This window comes from Ostrinia furnacalis, unplaced genomic scaffold, assembly GCF_004193835.3.
Source record: "Ostrinia furnacalis isolate ACB-3 unplaced genomic scaffold, ASM419383v2 OfSCF7525, whole genome shotgun sequence".
Taxonomy (NCBI): Eukaryota; Metazoa; Arthropoda; class Insecta; order Lepidoptera; family Crambidae; genus Ostrinia; species Ostrinia furnacalis.
In genome coordinates this window covers 91802-105631 of record NW_021137764.1, presented here as the reverse complement: position 1 = coordinate 105631, position 13830 = coordinate 91802, and positions in this window count along the sequence as shown.

Below are 13830 nucleotides of genomic sequence, written 5' to 3'. Positions count from 1 at the left end.
CCCAATAATATTTGGTAGTATATAACTTCAGCCAAAAGTAGGTCGTGGCTGCCGGTTCGGTGCGACTGATGCGCGGCGTGCCGCGGGCCGCCTTTGATCACCTTCCGACTCCAACATAGTTTAACATTGTTCCGTAGATAAGCGCGGCCATATCCGGGTCAGCGGCGGCGTCATGTCGGTCACCTCCAGCGCGGGTCGTCCAGGAACGGAATACATACAATGACTTCCAGGGTACGATTGATTGATGGGCTTGGGAGCACATTAATCTTATCGATATGGTAATAGCACTCCACGTCTCGAAAATAGATTTATTATGTTGAAAACTTTCGGCCGGCTTTTGTTGTGTTGACCATTTTCTTATCGTTCCGAAGCCGTCTTTGTCTTTGACGGATGGATATCATCATGATTTTGAGATCAAATTACAAGATCGTGTTTAAGTGACATTTGTATTTCGGCTTCAGGTTCAGTTCGAACTTTGAGGTAATGAGGCGCGGGGAGCACTCGGCGCAATTAGGCCGCCCCGCGCGCGGCGTGCACCCGGCCCCGACCACTACCCTCGATCACTTACGAAACTTCTCGTCGACTTAAAAGCACGCAATTTCTGAAACTTTATTAGTTAAACTTATGATGGAAGATAAATTTGCTTCTTCGAGAAATAATGGTATACCGACCTAAATCAAAACAAAGCTAATAATACAACCGTCGCATCCCCAGATTGTTTGAATTTCTGCGGACAAGCGGCTCCTCGGCATTAGGTACATTATTATCCTCTAAAATACGAAGCCTCCGTTCCGTTCCAAAATTCATAAAATACTCCGCTGTGAAAGGCGAACAAGCCGTCGCAATAAGATTATCTCGGAAGAAGGTACGTTCTTTCAGGAATTCTTTCTTTGATCTCCTAATAATCACGAGCACGAACGAGCCTCTGAATTGTCGACAATATTTTACTTATGACTCAAATTTACTATAGAACTCCGGGCAGGTAGGAATTATAAAAATGAGCGAAAGGTTAGGTAAGTAGATAAGTGTTGATACAACAATCACTGAATTGAGGAATGTACCGGATTCTTTTAGCGAGTCAGGAGGCGAGGCTGCTTGCCATTGTTCCCACCACTTTGTCAAATATAGCTTCAAAGAGCTACTTAGTAAAACAAACGCGCGCGCGGGTTTATGTCTGCAATCAGTCGTTAAAGCGTTTATGCGCTCGATCTCGCGAAACTTTGTTGTTTCCGCGTACAAAAAACGAATGGATGCGAACGTAAGTACGACTGCGCGCGCAAAAGTACGTAAACATAGCCTGATTCATTACTTCAGTTTCATGGCACAATAAAAATTACGCACAGCAACACAATTATAAATTGTTAATTGCTTCACACTTTTAACATCGATCGTTCCAATTTACTTACACTTCAAGTAGGCATTTTATATGACAGATAAGTTTACGTATTTACTGTGCATTTTAGGTATTCGACTCGATATAAATACTTATAAATGATTTCTGACGCCTCATTAGCCGAATAAGCCACGCGTAGCGGGCCTGCAGGAGTACGCTTACTGCGAGTGTCATCTGAGCATTATGTTGGCACAAAATAATGTTGCCTCCTCGTCCTCGCCGCTTATCGGGATATAAGTCAGTGTACATGTCAATCAGCGAAATTAGCTCATTTCGTCACTGCAATATGGTCGGCGTTTAAGTATTGTGCTTCAGATAATAACCACTTTTCATTATCATTGATAAATATTATCATTAGGTACCTACCTAATGATAATATTTATCCATAGTATTTATTACTGATTCCCTATCAGACAACCTTTATTACGAATATCGAAATACGTTCAGCAGTTACTCATAAACACTACGTTACGCAGACTCGGCCAACTAATAGCATGCCGAGGATGACTCTACAAGAACCTGGCTTGCGAATATTAATTGTCCTGTGCACCTGTGCTACCGATTCGAAGATGATAGTTTATGCTATATAGATAATAATTATTTCTTACTACCTCCATAAGTAGGTACTACTAACCCTAATTACATAATATGATTTCCAAAATAAATTGGGTCTGAAAAAAATACAGTAGGTAGGGACACCGTTTTTTCGATATTTTTCCATGAATATTACCTCTAAGAGTTAGACGAGTTGGAATAGAAATGTCGTTCACTACCAATACCTCCCGCGATATATTATCTACTTCGGATTGGAGTGATTCCCGGTAGTTTACGAGGGTGGGTCAGGTTGATAAGACGTTGCACCGTGTCATGCGGCGGGTGGCGTGCGGCGCAGTGCTCCGCTGACCTACATCGGGCGGCTAATCACGCCGCGTAAAAAACGCTTGCGTGCGCGCGGCGGGCGGGCGCCGGTCGACGACCGCCGCGGTGGCGGCCCTTCACCCGCGATACCCAGAACTTTTCGCCGGTGGTGGGCTTCGATTGTAATGCAGCAGGCGCCTCGCATGCGCCGCGCCACGGCCGCTGCCGCCGCCGGTACCACAGCCTTCCGAAATCAAAACGGTGGCGATGGAACACGAAGCGCGCATGTCAAACAATCTTATCGTAATGGGTTTAGAAGTTTATAGACATTTGCTTTCAAAGATTTGGGAGCCTAAATGAAGTCACAAAACAAAATCTATAAAGATTATAAATTAACGCTGCATCCACGACTTCAGAAGTGTTTCACTGACCACAACCAGTGACACGTCTGCACGAATGTTTGACAATGACGTTAGTATACATACATATCTAATTACATTTGGTGAAATAAAACGTTAGGATTAACCTTGATCGCTCGCATGCCGCGGTAACCTGCTCCTCCGCGACAATAGATTGCCCCGCGAGACTCGGAGGAGTGCCGTAATAACTCTCTATTACGCCTCCACTTAGCGAACGCCAGCCAGACGTGGGTCGACTTTGATAGAGGTAAGTTAGACTTATTCGATTTTGTGTATTGTAGTGCCTTGATGAAATTAATAATGTTTTATCTTTAATTGCAAATATTTGTATTTTTTTAAATTGAAAACAAAATAGCAAATCTTTATTTTGTTTATGATAACAGGTTACTCCAGATAATCGTAGCTACGGATTGCTCCAAAACATCTACTTAACCGAAAGGGGCGAGTGTGAATGATGAGAGATGCGTGAGGGACGGTGCAGATAAGGTTTGCGTTCGTAACGAACCCGGCAGTCCGGACCGTGACATCCGGGGCCTATGGTAATTCACCCGGGCTCGGCGGGGATCGCGTTGACCGCTTTAAAATTAATATTGTTTTAGAGTTCTTTGGTTTTAAAACCCCATGAAACCAGCTTAAACAGTCAAAATAAACCCTTTGAATAAGTAATTAATCTGATTTTTCTTGTTATTGGAGTAGATCCCCCCTGCCTGTATTGTCTCGCATTGTCAACATTGAACTTTTAAGAATCGCAGTAAAATAAATTACGAAACTGAATAAACTTAATTTACTTCTTTCAGGTACGTAAGGCTCTAGCCCTACGTGAGCAATAACGACACTCAACACCATTATAACTTGAACAAAAACTTGTATTGCTTAATGCTTTGCCAAATGATACAAGTTTGTAGAGACAACTTTGAAGTTTTGAAATAGCAGCGGTTTCCTATTGTTAGTTTGTCCTATATTGCGTTAAAGTATCCGACAAACTAAGCAATATGACGCTTATGTGAAATAACAACGACGTAGCTATCGCGGGGATCACAGTTAGGGACAGTACCAGAATTACCTACCAGATATTCAGGGTTTCTTATTACCACTAACTTACTACCTTACTTCGTCCAAGTACCTTCTTACTTTAACTTTGACAAACGTGAAAAATCTGTCAAACTCCATACAAAAAGCACCAGTTATTATTATTTTCACGGTTAAAATAAGGTGGTGCAACTCAGCCTAAGAATAAAAGGAAAGAAGGTAATGTTAGGTTGCTATTAGGCTTTCAAAACGCGTATTCGAGAGGGCCAAGGTTATTTTTAAGAAATCCAATGACACATCGTTGTTTTTGCCCGTTTGCTATAAAATTATAAATCCCTATCCAAATCCGTCCGTCAACAGTCAAAACCTGTTTTCGATTAAGTATCCACAATTTTCGATACTATTACTGTAAAAATAGTTAAAAATGTGAAACCATTTAACTGTATGAAAAACATCGGAAATCGAGGATATTTTAAGTGCTCTAACGTGATACCTATCTATGATACCCTTGGCCATTATCACTTTTGACTGATTTTTGCAATCAAAGATGGTTTTGACCGATTACGTGTTTTGACTGTAAAATATATTATCTGGTTACCCTATCTAACTTAGTAACTCTACACCGGCATTCTTTCAAACTACCCCTGCTTCACGTATTACGTAACTCGGAAGTTCTCGCAGTTTTTGTATTTAGGGCACTTTATGACTTGCGGAATCCTTCTACCGAGATTCTCGGTTTTCTCATCATCTTTGGAATTTAAACGAGCCCAAACTTTTAGGATTCACCGAATCTGTGGTCAAGAACTTTGCACTTGAATGAATTTTCTCTCGTATACCTACATATTAGGTATATCCAAATTCGGCATAGATTCAAGTTTGATTTGTTGAATTTAATATTTGATCCTATCACTTTATTGATTTGATCACTGTAGGATTTTATTTTTATTTTTTATTTTCTTTATAGTTTTATAGCATGTTAGGAAATCCGAAATTGGGGCTTCATTTCGCATTTTAGTGTTCATGATATTTAACATGATTGTAGATAAATATTAATTTGTACTGAAACCTACAAGAGGTGGAGTGACATCATCATATTAAAATAATATATGGCGTGAACACGTCGATAATAACAACGCGTGGAAACGACAAGACAGTCATCAATCAATATCGCGTCCGCGCGGCTCCTCCTCGACACTAAGTAATCATTCTACTTTCGTCAGCTGCAATAGAAACGCTTCCATGGTCTCAGAGTGAGGCTCCCGATGCTAAAATCACAGGATCGTCCCCCAATTCGTGCGTAGGTTGCCAAAACTTGACAGTTGACATTTATCAGCGATTTATCTACCTACCACCCAACCACCACACACCTCGGTGTATACTTTTTACAGCATGTCTCCTTGTAAGTATGAGTAGGTACACAGTGTACAGGCTACATCGGGTTCTCGAAAATGTACTAATATTGAGAGTTCTTAACGTTTTTCGCCATAGTTACTTGTTTCGCATTGCCATTCGATTTACCTTATTATACAGAGCACTATGATCACGTCCATTCTAACAGGCTTCGCCCGCGTGAAAAAAGGTCAGTTTGTAGGATTTTCCCGGATTTTTATCGCCGTAAAACCATCCTTGAACTTCAAGGAACATTTTTTTTTAAGTAGTAAAATTAGTCCAGGCGTTGCTGTTGAGGGCTTTATGCGCTTACCAACACATTCTGCGACTCATTTTTTATATTATAGTCAGATGATTTATACCTACTTATCAATCTAGCATATTTTTAGTTTTCGTCTTCTCCGTGAAGGCTCTGTCCCTGTCCCTACCTCCAAAGTCAAAGTCAAAGTCAAAATTTCTTTATTTGTTTAGACTAATAAATAGTTCTTACAAATCGTCATAAAATATGCTCTTAAGGAGCCTCTACATGTCTCATAATCTTTTTACCCTACCACATCTATACTTATAATAAATCTGTAGAGAGGTCAATTCTGTACATGAAATATATTTTCAAAATAACTATCAGGGGGTGATTAGTGATCGATACTGATGCCAAAAATGCAATCAGTAAAATTTTTGTCTGTCTGTCTGTCTGTCTGTCTGTCTGTATGTTCCTTATAGAAACAAAAACTGCTTGACGGATTTTAACGAAACTTGGTACAATTATTCTTCATACTCCTGGGCAGGTTATAGGATACTTAGGAATTCCCACCGGAACGGGAATTAGCGGGAAAATCCTTTTGTACGAAAAATCTAAACCGCTTAAGTTAGACGCTTGAAATTTGGCATGTAGGTACCTTTGTAAACTTAAAGCTTAGTTACAACAGGATATTGCAAAATTCCCACGGGACCGGGAGTTAGCGGGAAAAAACATTTGTATGAAAAAATCTAAACCGCGTAAGATAGACTCTTGAAATTTGGCATGCAGGTACCTTAAGTAAACTTAAAGCTTAGTTACAACAGGATATTGCAAAATTCTCACGGGAACGGGAGTTAGCGGGAAAAAACATTTGTATGAAAAAATCTGAACCGCGTAAGATAGATGAAGGGGGGGTAAAACGAGATCCACGCGCACGAAGTCGCGGGCGGCCGCTAGTTTTAAATATAATCCAATTGGTCTCTCCGTATTTGTGGTGTCAAGCCCCAGAAAGGGGAGAATTAACTATGAGAAGGGACATGGAACAGAGAAATTTGTAGGGGGTCAAGCAAAGCGGCCAGGGAAAGGAGCCTAGAGCAAGTACCCGCGCGCTCTCCCGAGATTCGGTTCGTCTACACCGTGAGGCAGGAAGAACCATGGGTGGTGGTGGGATATGGTCTCCAACCAATTATAGGTAGGTAGACTTATGTATTTTTTAAATCAGAACAAGTGAGTGATAAATAATATCTTTGCCCTGAAAGTGTATGTATCGACCATTCCAAATAAGTCGAGTCCATCATGATGGCGATAAAAGTAGAAACGTCTACAAAAGGTGACTCCGTAGCTACCTAGTTGCTTATTAACTCGTAAGTACTTTAGTCGGTAGACACATCGCGGCATCGCTAATAGTTCTGATGGTTGAGCACGGTATGACATTACTAATTTCGGTAGGCAGTGTGCCCTTGTTGTCAAGTACAGTGAACTATACCTACATAGATAATACTGCCTATTCTCTACTTTGTAGGTTATGAACCAACGATACCTATATCGAGAGGTTTTCAACAATAGCTGTTAAAAGTGATGACCTGCAACATATTATTATGGATATGGGACTTAAAAACTGTAGCAAGACGTTGTAACTTACTAAACAGTATACCAGTAATAAAACTTCAGGTAAGTAAGATATTATTACACAGTGTGTCCGGGCATGTACCTACAGATCAAACTTTCAGGGCGTAAACTATAGACAATTTTATCGTTAAAAATACTTAAAATCTGGGGCCTTTCTCGCAAATTACAAGAATGAAGAAACAAGCGACAGCGTGGGCACTTGGGCACCTTAACACTAAAGGAAATATTTTATAAGTAGTATGCCATGCGATAGCTAATAAACTTATCTATTGGTAGAAGTAGAAAACAACACAAGTCTTATACATGTTAACTGGATTTAAGTGGAAAAAACATGACATTTTCACTTATTTTTCAGTTATTTCAAAATACAAGAAAAATCAGGTCGTTAAAGTATGTTTTATTTTTTTGTATTGCCTACTAGTATTTGAGCTATTCTACAAAACGAATGTTCTATTACTCTAACGTCTATTAGTTCCGACGTTATTGTTGAACAAAGATAGGTACCCCTTCCCAGCAGTTCATAGCGCGGCTACTCATGTAGTCGGATTACTTAGGTTGTGGGATTCTGTCAGACAGTGCATTTTCGCATGTTACCGCTGGCATGTTACTTATTATTACTTATTATACTACTTACATACTTACCGTAGTACTTATTTATTATTCTGTGCCGCTGAGAAGGAGTAGATACCGTCGCCGATTCCAAAAGTATCAATCATGGTATAATATTAATTCGTCATAATATTAGGTAGGTATGTAATTATTTTGCTACTTTTTATTTGGAGTCGGATTTATTGTTATTTTTTTTTAATTTGGACTTATACAAAAAATAAGTAAACCTACATCAATAACTCCGATCCTTTGAAATTCGTAGGTAGGTACGTTATTGAAGATTTCCTGTCCTACTTTTCCCGACGGAAAACTAAGAACTTGGGTACTCAAGTAAGTTGAGAAGTAACTTCAAGATCACCCATTAATAACGCTGAAGAAGTTTTTAAGCCTTAGGACAGGTTCACAGTAAATGGACGATCATATTAATCACATGCTTTGATGAATTAATTAAATAATTAGTACTTGACGAATCTAATTACGATTTACCTTATTTTAAAAAGTTAAACGCGGGTTGAACACTTGTTTAAATTGACATTAAGTATGGAAATGTCAACGAACGTTTAACTTTTTTGTTTTAGGGCCCTTTTTGTTTAGGTAGCTACTTATCTTATTATTATTCTGTGCTTAGGCCTAGTTCTATAAATTTTATGAAAATTAATTGAATAATCATTAAAATATTTTATAAAAGCAGCGCTAAAATATCACAAATCGTTTTATTCCAACTAGGCCGGAACAACCCTCATAGATCATACAATTTCCCCGATGGGTTGACTGATGCCAGATGAAAAGCTTTTGGAAAAACTTCTGAGTAATATATTCCCGGCCGGCGACACGGCCTCTAATAATATGCTTCCTCCGGGAACTAAGTAGCTGTCTCTTCGTAAAAACGGAAATTGACATTATGGAAACTTTGACGATTTATTTATTACGACAGAAAATCTTTAGTATGTACCTACGAACCTTGTCACCTGAAGAGAAAGTACCTACCTACTCTCAGTACCTACTGTAGATAGAATATTTTACTTTATTTTATTTATTTATTAGGTCTAAACATAAGAACATATTGCTTTATTTTTTTTTAAGAAAAAAAACTGCATTCAAAGATTACAAAAATTCGCTTGCCAAAACCCGGGAATCCAACCTACTAAAATCTGTTAAAATTACACCCTGCCTCAAATAACTCGCTCGACTCCGTTATGTGTCAAGCCCTTAGCCCTTGTGCCCACCTATCCCCTAATATGAAAAAAGCTAAACCTTGCCTAAAGAAGTATCTTTAAGAAAAACCTATTACTTTAATCAATCCATAAAATAGGACTTAATTAAAACATGTAGGGCCTTATTACAAAAAAGTTAAACACGGGACGAACTCTGGTTTAAAATGACATTTCCATACTAAATGTCAATTTAAACCATGGTTTAAACTGAGTCTAACTTTTTGTAATAGGGGGGGTAAAGTTTTTCTCTAAACTGCTTGGTCAGATTTTGATGCACCTTCGTATGTGGGTGTAGTTGAGGTATTGAGGATCCTTACATAAATACCGCTATCGCTATTGGTTCTTGGACCACTTCCGCCCAGTCTCTTTTGATAAATCAAATGAAAGGAAAATCATGAAATCTTAAATTATTTTAATAAATCTATGAACATCATACCATCGGGTCGGGCTCTATCGGGTAATCAAATTGGGTTTCTCCCTTTTTGTTTTGACCTTTTGATCTAAGGTTTTCTCTTGTCAATCAACCAACAGTCGACATCCAATGACAGAAATCTGTCAATGTCCCAAATGTTTACATTTTATAATCAAAATTTAAGTAATTCAATAAAATGTTAACAATACAGCCCAGTGATCCAGACAGCTTCCAGGCAATCTAACGAAGGTGATGGAGCGGAAGAAACGCTTCGAGGCTCCTGATATAGGCAGCGCAGCCGTGCTGGCCGTGGCGCGCGTGCTCATCGTGTACGCGTGCGTCGTGCTCGTGCACTCGCTGCTCTACTGGGGCCGGCGCGCGCTGCGAGCGCGGGCGCGCCGCTGCCCGTGCTGAGGACACTTGCAGTCGGTGCACTGTCCGTCTGAACATAAGCACCGCTACCTGGATTGAATTCTACCTGCCGCTGTCCGTGGAGTGACTTCGTAATCATCTAAACCGGTTCCACACTGTGATGTCGCGCCAGCAGTGTACTTGGCCAGACCCACGCGCAGTACGCGAGCTAATCTACTCGGCCGCGTGGCTCACTTTTGTGTACATGCTCCTTCTGACCTTGTTCGAGATTATCGAGCTGCTGCGGCCGAAGGAGCGCCGCCTGCGCCCCAAGCTGTACCCCGTACCCGTGCGTCCGCGCCCCTGCCCCCCCGCCCGCTCCGCGCCTCCCGCCGCGCCTGACGCACTCTGCCCACGGTGCGCTGCCAGCGGGAGTAAGCAGACCAAACGAAGATGCATTATTGTATGATCTCAAAAAAACGATCTAATTCATAAATATACTTACTGCTAGGTACCTAATTAATAAAAATTTCATTTGCCAGTCCGGTACAAACGTAAAATTACGAAATGAAAATAGTTTCAAACTAAAATAAAAATATAAGCTAAGTAAATGTATAGAGGAAAGACCAATTCACTTATTAATTTACTGTTAGAAAAGTGGTAGCTGAGCAAGAGCTAGAAACGTATGGTACCACCACGGACTTCTAGGCGGACACCTATCTATTACAAAACTTTTTTTTTTGCTGTACAGACAGGGGGACAATCCAATGCCGTTAAAGTTATTTAAAAAAAATACAATGACAGCTTATTTGACGCTTGTCAACTGTCTGCGCTTGACATTAGAGATGCCGAGCTATCGATAGTATGGACGGGTTACCTCCACCATATCGAATTACAAATAATCGAAATTCAAAATAATTATCGATCACGTTTCATCGAAACGTTCAGAATATCGAATTTATAAATGATCGAACGATCAAAATATCGAACGATTAAAATATGGAATGTCGATCTTGTGATAATTATGATAGAAAGATAGAGCTATGGGTTCCTTGTTGACTATGGTACCCTAAAGTGGGAAATAAAATAATGTGTACCTATATGAATATGTTTATGCATTAATCATATGACATTTCATTAAAACCTCTATATTGATTTTTGATATTAATTATTCGATATTTTGATCGTTCGATGAAACATGTTCAATATTTTGATTTTCGATCATTTGTAACTCGATATGGTGGAGGTAACCCGTATTGGACTGGTACTGTTGTGTTCTGTGGTATTGGATAGTTGACCTCAAAAATCGTGTGATGAGAAGAAAAGTAACTACAAAAAATAGGTACTTAAGTACCTAAGGTAAGTTACTTAACCCTTACACGCTTATAACCAATCCAAACCATAAAATTATTTTTTCTTTAGTTATATCTATTTATTTTAGTCTAATTTAACATAAAAGTAGTACAGAAAATATAAGTGCTATGTATTTCAGTGTTTTTCAGTCGGGGACACATATGTCCCTATATGCGTTAAGGTATACATTGCCTCATATATTGAAAATAAAATACTTGGACGCTTTTATTGCAAAATAAATACAAATCACACTAAAAGTACACATTGAATTTAGTCAATAAGCTTATTTTTAATATTTATAATAAGAAATTTAAAAAAGATAGCATCACATCTTACGTATTTTTATGTCTGATCCTCATCTCATCATAGACCTCTTTCTTGACGTTAGACCTACCTAACTTGACTGTTTGTTTCAAGAACAACTTTGAGTGTAGAGTCTCCTGCGTTCAGAGGAGTGCGTGTAACACGGATATTTGACATAATTTTTTCGTCTTGTCCATGTTTATTTTGAATCCCATTTATTGAGAGCCTCTACTGAGGCCATAGAGCATTGATTCTAGGTCTTCCAGGGTCTCAGCCGTGCCGTGACTACAATAGTTGAATCTTACTTGGGGGGACAGCATCCTAGAGGCTTTGGGACTTCTTCTTATCCAAAGTGTCTCAAGACCTTTGACTGAAAGTCTTTGACCAATGTGTGTTGGCTTGGCGGCGATGACGCACGGAAGGGAGACGTGTTCCTTCACTATGAGGAGAACACTTCACCTCACCTTATGAGAAGGCTCAAAGTCACCCAAAGGGTGATGAGGATGTTCGCAGGAGACTCAAAGTAACAGACATAGCCCGCATAATTACCAAACGTTCGCGGCAATGGGCAGGGCACGTAGCTAGCAGAAGTGATGGCCGTTTGAGCAGAAAATTTCTCGAGCGGCGCCCATGGATAGGAAGACGCAGTGTGGCAGGCCTCATGTTCCTGTGCTGCTCATATACATTCATGTATACGAGCAGCACAGGAACGATTGTTGTGGAAATCCTCAGGGAAGCCTCTGTCCAGCAGTAGACACCCTTTCATCAAGGAGAAAACCATCCTCGTTGTCACTATTGTCAGTCATCATGACTTCTAAATTTTGTCTTTCCTGAGTGAAATTTCTTCAAGTCAATTTGAAGACAAATGATTAACAAAAAAATATATGAATTATAAATAAAACATCAATATAAACATACAAATTATAACGAGGCAAACAATATCCTTAGTAAGAACCAAGTTGCCTTTGACGCACATAGGGACACCCGTGTCCCAATACATATTTTTACATAATATTCATTATGCATACGAAGAAAATCGAAAATATGTAATAAAACGATAATTATACTTATTAGTGAATATAAATCGGAAGAAAAATAATGGCCAAAAAGCTGCTAAGTAATATTAAAATATTTTTTAATTTTGACGTCTAACGAATTTTTTTTTCACGTTTTGTGCCAGTATTTTTTTACACAAAGAATCGCGTTTTTTATTATTTATAGCGCATAAACATAAAAGATAATAATAAAATTTAAGAATATTTAACTACAAAGGGTTTAACTTAACTAGTATTACTGTAAATCATAAAAACTATGCGGGGACAAATGTGTCCCATATGCGTGAAAGGGTTAACGTAGAAACGTTTTGAATTTTGGACCGGTGTAATATTCTGAACTTTAAATCAAGAAAAACTACTTTTGACTAATTTTTCCTGTCAAAAGTGGTTTTGATGACCGTTTGTGAGTTTTGTGACTTTGACTGTACTGTAAATATACAATTTTTAAAACAAATTGATGTTCACGTTTTGCTACTAATTTACTCGCTCGTGCGTTATTAAACTTAATTACTTTTTAGTGAGAACTAAGCTTTATGTTTAACGATAGTCTATCGATACTGTAAGCTACTAGAGTGCAGTGGTGCCAGATTAGGCGAATTATCGCCATTTAGGCTACCTCTGGGGGTCAAATGGCGACCAAAAAATGCAAACGGCTACCGGTAGCCATTTAGGCTACCTAGAAAATAAGATTGGGCTATTTAGGCTACTTCAGGATTATCTTGGAAAAATAAATCCTAACCTAGTATTCTATAATTCAGTTAGTTTTTTAAAATGACCCCTACCCCCTTTACTACTCTAAAAAATCCAAACTCCATACTAAATCCGTCAATTTTTTTCTAAGTGTCAGCTCCAGACAAATTACGTTCGAAAATTCGGTTATTCGGCTAAGTCCTGCACCCCCTTTGCTACACCCTAACCGTACCTACATAAATAATAATGATCAAAATCTGTTTACTTTACACATTACCGGTGGGCCAGCTGGTATTCCATACAATGCCTAGGAATTACATACACCTGTACGCCTAAGATGCGCGCCGTGATAACTTTTATCGACGTCAAAATGTATGAGCAAAATCGATAAAATGGCGTGATAACCGCTTATCGAGGCGCGCATCTTAGACCTACTGCCTAGGTAAAGTATTTATTGAACAATAATAATACAATGCCTGCGCGCCCCAGGCATTGATTTTACACATTGACTAGGGATTGTATAGAAAGCAAAATCGATAAAATGGCGTGATAACCGCTTATCGAGGCGCGCATCTTAGACCTACTGCCTAGGTAAAGTATTTATTGAACAATAATAATACAATGCCTGCGCGCCCCAGGCATTGATTTTACACATTGACTAGGGATTGTATAGAATTACTAAATTATACAAATTGCCGCTAACACATACATTACGCACACACACGCAATATAAATACATGATTTAAGAAAACAACATGGCCGCAATATAGGAAATGACAGGTTTTGTGTGTGTGTGTGTGTGTGTGTGTGTGTGTGTGTGTGTGTGTGTTTGTCAGCTGATTGCCTATATTGCAGCCATGTTGATTTCTTATAATTAATCTTGTATGT